Source organism: Cornus florida, unplaced genomic scaffold (genome assembly GCF_030987335.1).
Source record: "Cornus florida cultivar Cherokee Brave unplaced genomic scaffold, ASM3098733v1 CherokeeBrave_3.0.0_Hap2_Chr08, whole genome shotgun sequence".
In the NCBI taxonomy this organism is placed as follows: Eukaryota; Viridiplantae; Streptophyta; class Magnoliopsida; order Cornales; family Cornaceae; genus Cornus; species Cornus florida.
Window position 1 is genome coordinate 26,163,806 of NW_026775578.1, and position 12,133 is coordinate 26,175,938.

A 12,133-nucleotide genomic window follows, 5' to 3' on the forward strand; every position below is an offset into this window, starting at 1 on the left:
ATCTTTCTCGGTGTTAGTGAACATTCAAAGGCCTATAAATTATACAATCCCATCACCAAGAAGATCGTCATCAGTAGAGATGTGGTATTTAATGAAAAAAGAACATGGACATGGGCTGTTAATACTTTAGGGCAGCCCATTCCAGTCAATTTTGATGTTGAAAATGAAGAAAGTCAGTCCTCTCCTTCAGAGCAACAGTCCTCTCCTACAGAACAGTAACAAATTCCATCTTCTCCTCATTTATCAACATCTTCATCCGGAGGAGATCAACCTACATTGTCACACTAGTCACGACCTCAACGTTCTAAGAGTTTACCAGCATGGATGCAAGATTATGAGGTAATTGGGATTAATCAATTTAATGACCCCATTACCCATTATGCTCTATTTTCAAATTGTGATCCCGTTACATTCCAAGATGCTATCAAAGACCCAAAATGGCAAAAGGCAATGGATGAGGAGATTGCATCCATTGAGAGAAATAACACTTGGGAATTGACAAATCTTCCCAAAGGGCAAAAGTCAATTGGGGTCAAGTGGATCTACAAAACAAAGCTGAATAGGGAAGGAAAAGTTGACAAGTACAAAGTTTGCCAAGTTGCAAAAGGATATAAGCAAGAATTTGGCGTCGACTACAAAGAGGTTTTTGCTCTAGTTGCAAGACTTGATACTGGTGTTCGTCATGCACCAAAGCTTAAAAGATGTGCAAAAGACAGTGAATGTGCAATGTAGCCAAGTTTTACATTTATAAATGCCACTACTACCATTAAATAAAAATATAGCAAGGGTAAGTAGGGATCGTCCCAAGGGATTGAAGGGCTACTAGTAATAGAACAATGCTTAGAGTTAAACGCTATCACACCCAAACACGCAGGTATCCCCCGCTACAAAACTCGCAGGTATCCCCCGCTACACAGTCACAGGTAACCCCCGTTACTGTACCAGACTCACAGGTATCCCCCGTTACCATACGACACAATGTACTGACAACAACATGACAAGATGCACATATGATAATGGGACATAACTCCCAGGTAACTATGCAATATGACCGACAAACTACCGTACAACTCGACATGACTCACAAACAACAATACAACACGACTCACAGGTGACTATGCAACACAACATGACTCACAGGTAGCCCCCGTTATAATATGACACAACTCACAGGTATCCCCCGTTACAACACATGCCGGCTTACAGGTGTCCCCCGTTACAACCGACACGACTCACAGGTATCTCCCGTTACAAAACTCATAGGTAACCCCCATTACATCTAGCACAACTGTGCATAAGCAACTGCCTAATCTCACAGGTATCCCCCGTTACACAAAAATCAATTACAATAATATCTCATCTCCTCTATAGACAATCCTTGTTCATGTGGCCCGACTGACCACACCGAAAACAAACTCCGGAACTAAGTCTATCAAGAGGACATTCCGCCTTGTAGTGTCCTGGCTGCTTATAGTGATAACACACCACACTCCTCTAGAAGATTCTGAAGAAGCACCAACAATAGTAGTAGCACCTGTCTTCCACTGCTCTCGAGAAAACAATGAAACATCCCTATGCCTCTTCCTGTCCTGACTCCTAGAAAAGTACCCATATTCGTACCTCGTTCCTAAGAGCCCACAGTATCACTCTTCTCTTGCCAATCCTTAGCTTCTGCTTCTACCATCAGTGCTCTCGTGACCGCTTCTGAATATTCCTTTAATCCCAAAAGTGTCACCCCCGGCTTAATAGAACGATTTAGGCCATATACAAAATGCCATGTCTTCTCCTCCTCGTTCCCTAACACATCCGTAGCGAAACGTGAGAGAGAAGTGAACTTATTCTTATACTCTGTTACTAATATGTCACCTTACTTGAGACTATCAAACTACGTCCTCAATTCCCGTCTCTTAGTATACGGGAAATACTTTTCAAAGAAAAGACTATTGAATGCATCCCAACTCATACTGTCAATATCATGCGCGTTAGTCATGGTCTTCCATCATGCTACCGCGTTACTAACAAACTCGTACATGGCTAAGGTGATCTTCAACCGATCATCGGGCATGACTATTGCCCTGAAATGCTTTTTAACTTCATCTAACCAATCGTCCGCCATTGACGGGTCTAGACCTCCCTCAAATGTTACTTTTATGAGTTTGTTAAATTGAAGCAGATACTCAAGATTCCGCTCCATCTTCGTCTCCTGTGGCTGAATAGCCAGTTGTGGTACCACGTAAGGAACTGTGGTACTCGCTAATTTCTGAAAGGCTGAGGCTACAGCCCTTGCTACTAGAACTTCGTCTTCCAGTACTTGTGGATCATCGATCATCCACCTCTCTATCTCGGCCCTGTCCCATTGAAACCCTGTCTGGTTGGGATGGCCCTTCACCTGCTCGTTGTCCAACTTTATTCAGATCCATCACTTCACGTAGTCTTCAAACACGATTCTACAATAACAACCAAACGATCAAAACAAGGATACATAAAGTAGCTCAATCCACGAGCTACGGTGCTCACACCAATTGTTCGATAAGAACTAACCATTCAGAAACGTAGAAGTGATCAAGCCCCTCACTTACGTGGATCAAAACCTTCCGCAACTCAACATACAACACTGTCCCGAACACTCAAACACGTCAACAACGAAACCAACAAGTCATGCACATGTCCACTCCTTAGTGGATGAACGACCACAACATGAACCTAAGCGTGCAACTACTTATAATAAGAACTTGTATAACATGCTTTTAATAATACTAAACATTTAACAGTTAAGCACGTAGTCAACTAAGCATGCTTTCATCAACAATAACAATTAGCAATTAACCACATAACGAATCAAGCATGTATCAAGTAAACTTAATCATATAATCAGTTACACATAAACGTTTAACGTCATACAATTAGCCATGCTTTAAACAAATATAACCATTTCATTAATCATTTAAATAATTTCACGTAAACATTTGGCAAATAGGCATGCTTTTACATTAATCAACCAACGACTTAATAACAACAAACACCTTATCATTTAGCATGCTTTATTTTATTCGTGAGTTTGTAAATTATAAAATTAACTCGTAGATAAGCATATAATAATTAATTATGCTTTTGAACTAAACAAACTAAACAAGCAACAACATCATAAGTGTGCAATCACGTCAAATCTAAGTCTAACCCCACTAAGTCAATCCTACCCGTCGTCCTTAGGTTTTTGAACCTAAAGCTCTAATACCAATTTTATAACGACCTAAACCCAGAGGTCCGGATCGCTAATAGGGTCCTAACCCCACCCGGAGACGCCAAAGGTAAAACGATCATTTCAAAGTAAGAGAGAAGGGTGAGTTAACTCTAAATGAGTCAAAGTAAGTATACTTAAGTCTTTATGACCTTATAAACACATTACGTAAGGGTCTAGGTGCAAGTATAATGTTTTCACAAAGATACCCCTTCGTGGTTTAGATGATTCTCGGAATAGTCCTCACTAAAACTATCATAACTTCTCCTATGATTGAAATTTTTGCGTCAGGTTTATTACATTGGAAAGCGACTCAAAAACCTTGAAAATGGACTCAAATTTGACCCAATTTGGAGTTAAAATGAAGGAGATATGGTCATTTGAAGTCGGGTCAAAAATCCTAATGCACTGAAAGAGTCAGTCGGCCGAAGCCAACGGGTCAGCCGGCCGACCATGATGGTCAGCCAACTGAAATAGGTTTTTCGGCATTGGAACTCTTTGTTTTGGCCCTCGGTCAGCTGGTGGGTCATGCCAGCCGGACTACAAGGCCCGGAAGTGATAAAAATGGCCCAGAGATGAACTTTTCTTGCTGTGTGAGTGCCCAAACAACTTGACATTATATGGGTAACAAATGAGACCTTTAATATGATAAAAAACTATCCCAAACAACCATGAACATATATACCTTGATAAGATAACATCCGTTTATCATTGTGGAAATAAATTACACCATAGAGAGAGCTTGGCCGAAAATGAAGAAGGAAATGGGTGTAGGCTTGGTTTTGCAATTTCTTGTGTGGCCTTCCTTGTGCCACTTGTCATGATCCTATGGTTACTAACTTTTTGTCAAGTTACCACCATGCCCTTGCCCTTCCTCTACAATGTCATCCTTGTCCCATATTATCTTCCTAATATATAAATATAGATGCATACACATATATGAGAAGAGTCTATTATGCCCCTTTCTTAAAATGATAAAATCGGAAGAAGTTCCTGAGTCCGAAAATTGTCTCGACATCTAAAAAATTCTAAAAATAATGCCGTCACTTCTAATTGACTTATTAAAAAAAAAATTTATATATATATATATATAATAAAATAAAATAAAATTCCATAACTCTCGGCTCGATGAATGACCAAAACACTCCTCGGGACCTGCGTGGCATGCAAAATGAGGTAATAATTAAAATAATCCAGAAAAATCAAATAAATTCCCGAGAATAGAAAATAGGGAAAATTGGTAACATTACAAGTTAATGTAGTTAGGAGGAAGAGGATTTGAACCTAAGATAATAGGGTGGGGCACTTTAAGGCTTGGCATGGATTAGTTGATTTAGAAAAAAATTACAGAGAATTACAGAGCTTAATTAGTTGATTTAGAAAAGAAAAAAAATTACAGAGAATTACAGAGCTTGATTAGTTGATTTAGAAAAAAAATTAAATCAAAACCCATACATACAAGTTAGTAGTTGTACAGAGAGAGAGGGGGGCAAGCTTGAGAGTTGAACTTCTGATTCTTGTTGATTTTGTAGTTTGTAGTTGCACAGAGAGAGAGAGGGGGCAATTTCAGGGTTGAGAACGAGAATAGAGATAGAGGCGATTGGGGAGGCTGAAATGATTTGCCCTAAATATGTATATATTTTTAATAATAATATAATTAAATATATATAATATACATATAATATATAATATATATAAAAAGATATGGGTTTTGATTTTTCGATTTTCTTTTATATATATTTTTTTATCATTTTTTTTTTTTTTTTTTTTTTTTGACTAGATATTTTAGATTTTTACTTCTTTTTAGTTAGGTTTAATTATAGTTTCCTTTTAATATCTACAACTTGGCTTGGAATGTACATAATATTGATGCAAATATGAATGGTAGGAATGGTAGTTGAAAAAGAATAATAGTTGTGTAAAAAAAAATAGCATTTTGCATGAAATGCACCATTGGAGCATAATTGCTACAATGTAGTATTTTGACACTGTAGCACATGTCAAAATATAGATTTGGCATCCGAAAATGACTTTTAGCATTAGAGATGGTCTAACATAGCTATCCAAAGCAATTAAGGACTCTTATTCTTCCTCCCGTGGTTGAGTGGGTCCATCAATTTGCGTTCAATGACTGAAATTGTGTTTTGTTCAAAGGTGGGGAAAACAGTAGGGTGGACTGTAGTTCCCCTTTCAGTGTCAGCAATATATTTTCTTGACAAATTTTCTTCTAGTCTTTTCCTTCAACCGAAAAGCCGAGACCTTAAAGGTACACATTATTAGTTGTGTGTTCTCTGGGTTTTTACTAATTGTTGTATTAGAACTTAAAGTGTAGTTGAAGCTTGTCCTACAATTGGAACTCCAGAAAACGTTAAGGCTACATATGAATTAGTGTATGATGCAAGAGCGTGATCAAGGTTGCCATGGCCCTGCTTGAGGAGGAGTTTGTCATCTTGACCAGGACCGGCCAAAGCACTCCAAGGTATTCCACTTGTTCTAGTTCAGTAAGTGATGATAGTTTTAGCTATGAATTAATTTAAGATGATTATTTAGACTATGATATTACCCCATCTGAAGAAGAAATCAATGCTCTCCGGAGTATTGCTGAAAGGATGGACTCTGTTCAGTGCGTTCAGGTTTACAGTTCTTAGAAAGATGTAATGTGATATATATATATATAGCACATATACAATGTGATATATATAGTGATTGAAACTTTAATCCCCAACAAATATACTATATTAAGATGAAACTTAGAAAAGAGATTACAACTTTCAAAATAATTAATTATCTTATATTTTAAAATGGGTCTCATATAAACTCGGTGAAATAGTAAGTTTTTATTTGTCAGGCTAAATAGCAGGACTCTCTTATATAAGTAAGTATATTAAATATTCTATTAAATAAATACTCCCTCTATCCCAAAATAGATGGGTAATTTGGGAACTGCGATTCATAATTACCCATCTATTTTGGGACGAAGAGAGTATTATTTAATATTTATAACTCAAAATTTTTTAATTTTAATTTTTTTTTAATCAAATTCTGAAATTTTGATTTTTTTTGGGAGACAATATTTGCCACTCCACTTTTCTACCATACACTTTTCTTTTGTCTTTAAATAAATGACATAAAAGTTCCTAAGCTAATTAATGCATCATCTATTATTTTATTATACCTAACTACCCTTTGCATTGTAAACTTTCTTTTTTCCTCTTTTGGAAAATTATACTTAATTATTTGGAGATATTTTAAGAACTTAAAATACACAAATAAATCATTAAAAGGAAAGGACCACGCCAAAAAAACTAATTTTTCTTTACTGTTCCATTTTTCTTAAATCCTAGTATTAAACTTCGTATTTTTTATAGTTTTTACTTTTCATGTATTGATAAATGGATATCTTGGACTTATGAATTAGAAAGAAAAAAGGATAATAATCAAACATGGACTTATGATTCAGACAAAAAATAAATAAATAAATAAAGAAGAAGAAGAAAGAAAGAAAGATTTGTGATGGATTGCTGTTAGTTGGTTTTAGTATTAATCTTAAATCCTGGAGTAGTATTAAACTTGGTATTATTTATAGTATTTACTTTTCATGAATTGATAAATGGATATCTTGGACTTATGAATTAGAAAGAAAAAAGGATAATAATCAAACAGGGACTTATGATTGAGAAAGAAAATAAGAGAGATTTGTGATGGATTAGTGTTAGTTGGTTTTAGACACCATAAAAAAATAAAAATAAAAAAGTAGTCAATTAAGTATAATTTTCCCAAAAGAAAAAAAGTATTAAAGTTCTATTAGTCGGGTTTAGTTTTTTCATTGATTTTGGTTTCATTCTCTTCCTTCTTTTTCCTTCCTACATTATTGTGATTTTGGTTTCATCCTTTATTCTTTTTAATTGAATTTTTTGAAGGAGATAATATGTTTCCCTTGAATATAGCCTACAATACCAAAAGAAAAATATTATATCATCACCATTATCATCGATAAAGTTGAATGGCTCATGAAGATTTGATACTTCATCCATGCTTCTCATATTAACATGATCAATTAGAATGGTTCATGAAGATTTGATAGTTCATCTATGCTTCCCGTACTAACAAGATCAATTACTTTATTCAACTCCACCATGTCTTTATGTGTAAGATTTTTCATAAGTTCTATTGTTACTTACAAAGATAAATACCAAAACCCTATGCTATGTTCAGTAAGAAGGAAAAGGGGTGGAAGGAAAATAAGAAGGAAGGAACAAATTTTCTTAGTTCGGTAGAGATGACATAAAGAAAGAAAGGATAATAGGATCCTTCCTCCTTCATAAATTTTCATCCGCACAAATATGAATAAAAGATAGGAGAGAAGACAAGTGAGTCTATAATAGAAGTTTTAAATTACTACATCACCCTTTATAAATATTTAATAAATCCCATAAATAAAGTAAGGGAAACGCTTAATCTATTCCCTAGGGATGTCCCAGTCATCTTTTCTTTTCTCCATTCCATTCAATTTTTTTCCTTCCTACCGAACGAAGAGAGAGAGAGAAAGAAGATATTTAATAAAAAGAATTAAGAAAGAGGCTTAAAGTGACCCAAAAGGTTAATTGGGGAGCGAGAGACACCTATTTCTTTTCATAACTGAAAGGGTATTTGTGATATTTAAAAAGAATTAATTATTTATTTATAAAATTAAGGATAGAAGTGTCATTTTTTTAAAAAATGTTGTGTAATTGTAGAAAAGTGGGGTGCAATATCGCCTCCCTTTTTTTTTCTCTAAAAAAAATTACAAATTAAACTTACAAGTAAATTAGACCTAGGCTCAATCTAGCTATTTTATTATTGTTATTATTATTAGCAAAAAGGTGTACTCCAAATAAACTATTATTTATTTTTATCTTTATTTTTTAAAGTTGCCAAAAAATATTATCCACTTATCTTATTTGACTTGAACCATCAACTTTTAATTTTGGGACATGTATTTGGATCAAGTTGGACTCCGGATGATAATTTACATAATATACTAAGGTACTACCCGCCCCCGATGATAACTTGTTATTTTATATTAGTGTGTTGGGATAAGTGCAGGAACACCTCCAAAATATACTTGGGGATGTCTTTTTATTCATATTTAAAAAAGTGTGTAAAAAATATCATTAATCTTTTCACATTATGCAAAAATACCCCATAATTAGAAATTTGACATAAATTAGTGTTGTAATACCTGTTTTACCCTTTTACTTTTTCGAAAATATCTAATGGGGTATATATGCTACTAATTTGATAATGGGGTATATATGCTACTAATTTGATAGTATAAGAGTGTTATGTGTACATTATCTTATTAGAAGAGAAAATGATATTTTCGTAATTTTATATGCAACTTGAATGTCAACATAACAATACTCAACGTGTATCTCAATGGGCTCTGTTTCATCCTTCATTAAGAAGCAGAAAATTTGCAACTTGAATCAATATCAACACATCTTATATAGAATGTGCAAAAGCCCCTTCTTGTATATATAAAAAAATCTATATTTTTTAAATTGAGCAAATAAGAAGACTTTCTCAATTCGAAGATTGAAATACTTAAAATGTCCTTAAAGCAAAATAATAAAAAAAAACACTTCTATGGATAAAATTTATTAGGTGCATTTTGGAAGTTTTATCATAGTAAAAAAAAAAAAAAATTGGTCAAAATTGAGAACAATTTGCTACAAAATTTTAAATTATAGAGATTTATATGCATATACTAAATAGTTTGGAGGTTTGTTGCACATTTTTTTATATAGTAGGCACAAGTAGGGGTGCACACGGATTAAAGATACCATTATAAAGTATTTTCGAATTAAATTGATCTTAGTACTTTTATATATATTGAAATTGAACCGAACCATGATATTAGTGAAACTGAACTGAAACGTGAAAAAATAAAACCAAATCGAACGGTCCAGTTGATTCAATTTACCAATCCAACCATTTTTTTGTGCACCACAAAAAAACATACTAACCTCTATACTCCAGACACAAAGTGGAAAGGATCGGAAAATACTAACCTCTATACTCCATTTCCATAATTTTTAAAAAAATTGTATAATGAAAAAAAATACCTATACAAAATAGAAACCAAGGCCCAAAATCAAAAAGAATACTAACAAGGTTACGACCGGCCCAAACTAAGCCCAAGAAGAAAGACTGACTAGCAAATGAGACAACGGAAGACTGGAGCACTTCACTTCCACACTTCTCTACACTTTCTTCTTTTATTTATGTACATTTCCTCCTCTCAATTACTACTATTTTTGCAAGTACTCTAATGCCCGGGTGACCGAATTGCTTTTCGTGTTCAAATCTTGCACCCCCTTCTCTTCTCAATCCGCTAATCACTATAATTCTTAAAATTCTTACTCTAAAATAAATAAATTACTATTATTTTACTTTCTTTTCGTTACCATCTGGCTCTTGATCAACAGCTCCCATGCAAGTTCTCCTCCAATTTTTTTTTTTTTTCAGCAGTAAGTAAGTTATTTCTCCTCTTTTTTGTTATCTTTATTCTTTCGAAAAATTATTGGACATTTCAAAAGTGTCTATTATGTTGTATCTGGACCGGTAAACATTCATTATTTCTCTTACTAATAGAAAATACTTACACATAATAGTAATTCCGTACACAATCATTTAGCATTTAGGCTCGTAAAATATTTTTCTTGGAAAATATTTTGTTTTTTAGATAAAATATATTTTTTTTATTTTTATGTTTCGATGTTTGGCAAAAATGTAGGTCGAGTCTATCTAATGAAGAATGTAAAATAACTTATCTAAAATTGATTAATAAATTATTTTTATTATATTTTAATATTTTTTTTTATAAATATTTTACTACAAACTAACACCAAAAACGCAAAAAATATTTTATCAAATAAATTATCTTTAGAGTCCCTTTAACATCAAAATATTCGGATATAGTTTTTTCTCTTTTTTTTTTTCTTTTTTTTTTTTCCACTAATCTAACCACAATTATAATTAGAAGGCAACAATTGAACTTATCGAAAAATAAAAATTAAAAAACTGATTTGATTTTTTGTAGCACAACACGACAATTGGCATGCCCTTGGCCACCTGGTTATGCCACAAAATCCACCGACTATGTGACAAAATGAATGAGTAGATCACTGGGGAGGTTCCAACAACCAATCAGCTCCAACAATAGATCAGTCATCAGCTGCTGATGACATCAAGAGCAGAGAAAGTGCCTCCAGTTTCGCAATTGCTGAGAAGCATGGATGTGGGTACAGATATAATATGATACAATAAATTTTAAAAATATAAATAATACGAAGTAATATATTTTTATATTATTTTTTTTTAATATTATGAATTTAAATATAACTATTAATATAAGATAAGATTTCATTTCAAAACACATAAAACAAACATTTTTAATCAGATACGTGTTTAAGTTATGTTATTATTGTTAAAAAAATTATATTTTAATATTAAAAAATTATTAAAAATATGTTATAAAGTATCTGAGAAATATTGAAAGTATCGAATATGTATTAGAAATTAAAAATATATATTTTAAAATTATGAATACGTGTAAGAAATATATTGGACGCGTATACATGAGTATTTGAAGAGTATCGGTATATCATACGTCGCACTCATAGAAGTATTCGTACTTCCTAACCCACAATAGACTACATGTATGGCTATTCTTCTAACTTAAATCATAGGGCGTGCTTAATTTATTGCTCATAAAGAATTCACGAAATATAAAATTGTTTTGAAAGGATTATAAAAGATGGTTCTAAAAAAAAAATAAACATGCTTTCCTATTACTGAATTTTGGGTCCTCTAATCTCAAAACAATGAAGGGTGTTTATTGTCTAGTACTCACGGTGCAGGGGCCTTGTTGGGTATTTGTTTGTTTCCATTCTCCCACCAACAGTGTTCAATTTTCATATTTTGGGTAAAGATATTATTTTATAATAATTTTCAATTTTCATATTTTGGGTAAAGATATTATTTTATTATTCCTTCCGTTCCATAAAAAGTATCACTTTTAGGGAATCGTAACTCTCACAGTTCTCGAAACATGCTACTTTTTTTGGGACGGAAATAGTATTATTTAGAAAAAATGAAGTGAAAATATTATTTTCCGAGATGTGGCACACGACTTTTGTGTTCTCGTTGGGTCAATCTATCACGCAACGTAAACACTTATTTATACACACTTTAACTCTTATTTAAATTTGGTGTGGGACAAGTGCACTTGTAACATTCTCTTTCATCCGAACTCGTACAACGCCCTTGTTACGATTGGATTACCCTGCCTACCTGGGATCAGATCTGGACGCCCTTCGAGCCTGGCGATTGACTTGATTCTAACTGTAACGGGTGAACGCTTGTTCATTTACCAAGAAAACTCAAGCTGTTGGATAATATTGCATACCCACCCATTTATACACACTTTAACCCCATCCAAATTCAATGCAGGACAAGTCTCACTTGTAACACTATGGTTCTAAATGCCAATTGAAGCACGTACTATGGGAAAAGTATAGAAAATGTCAAGAGACCTTTGTGTCCCATTTGACAAATTAAAAAAAATAACTACTGAAACAATCTACAAACCAACCAATTAAATAATATAAGCACAATTAAAAGGGATCAAGAGATGTCAAGTATTTAAGTGGATTAAACCAACAACAAAAGTCTGAAAATCAAACGGTACATCCTTAATCTCCTCAACTCTATTCTTCAACCTTGAGAATTTCAAGTATAATTAGAAGATGACTCAGCAACAACAATTGAAACCAATGAATTCGAATCCGCTGTTTGTTACAACAATGCGCTGCATAATTTTTCAACACATTAAAATGTATTGACAAATTA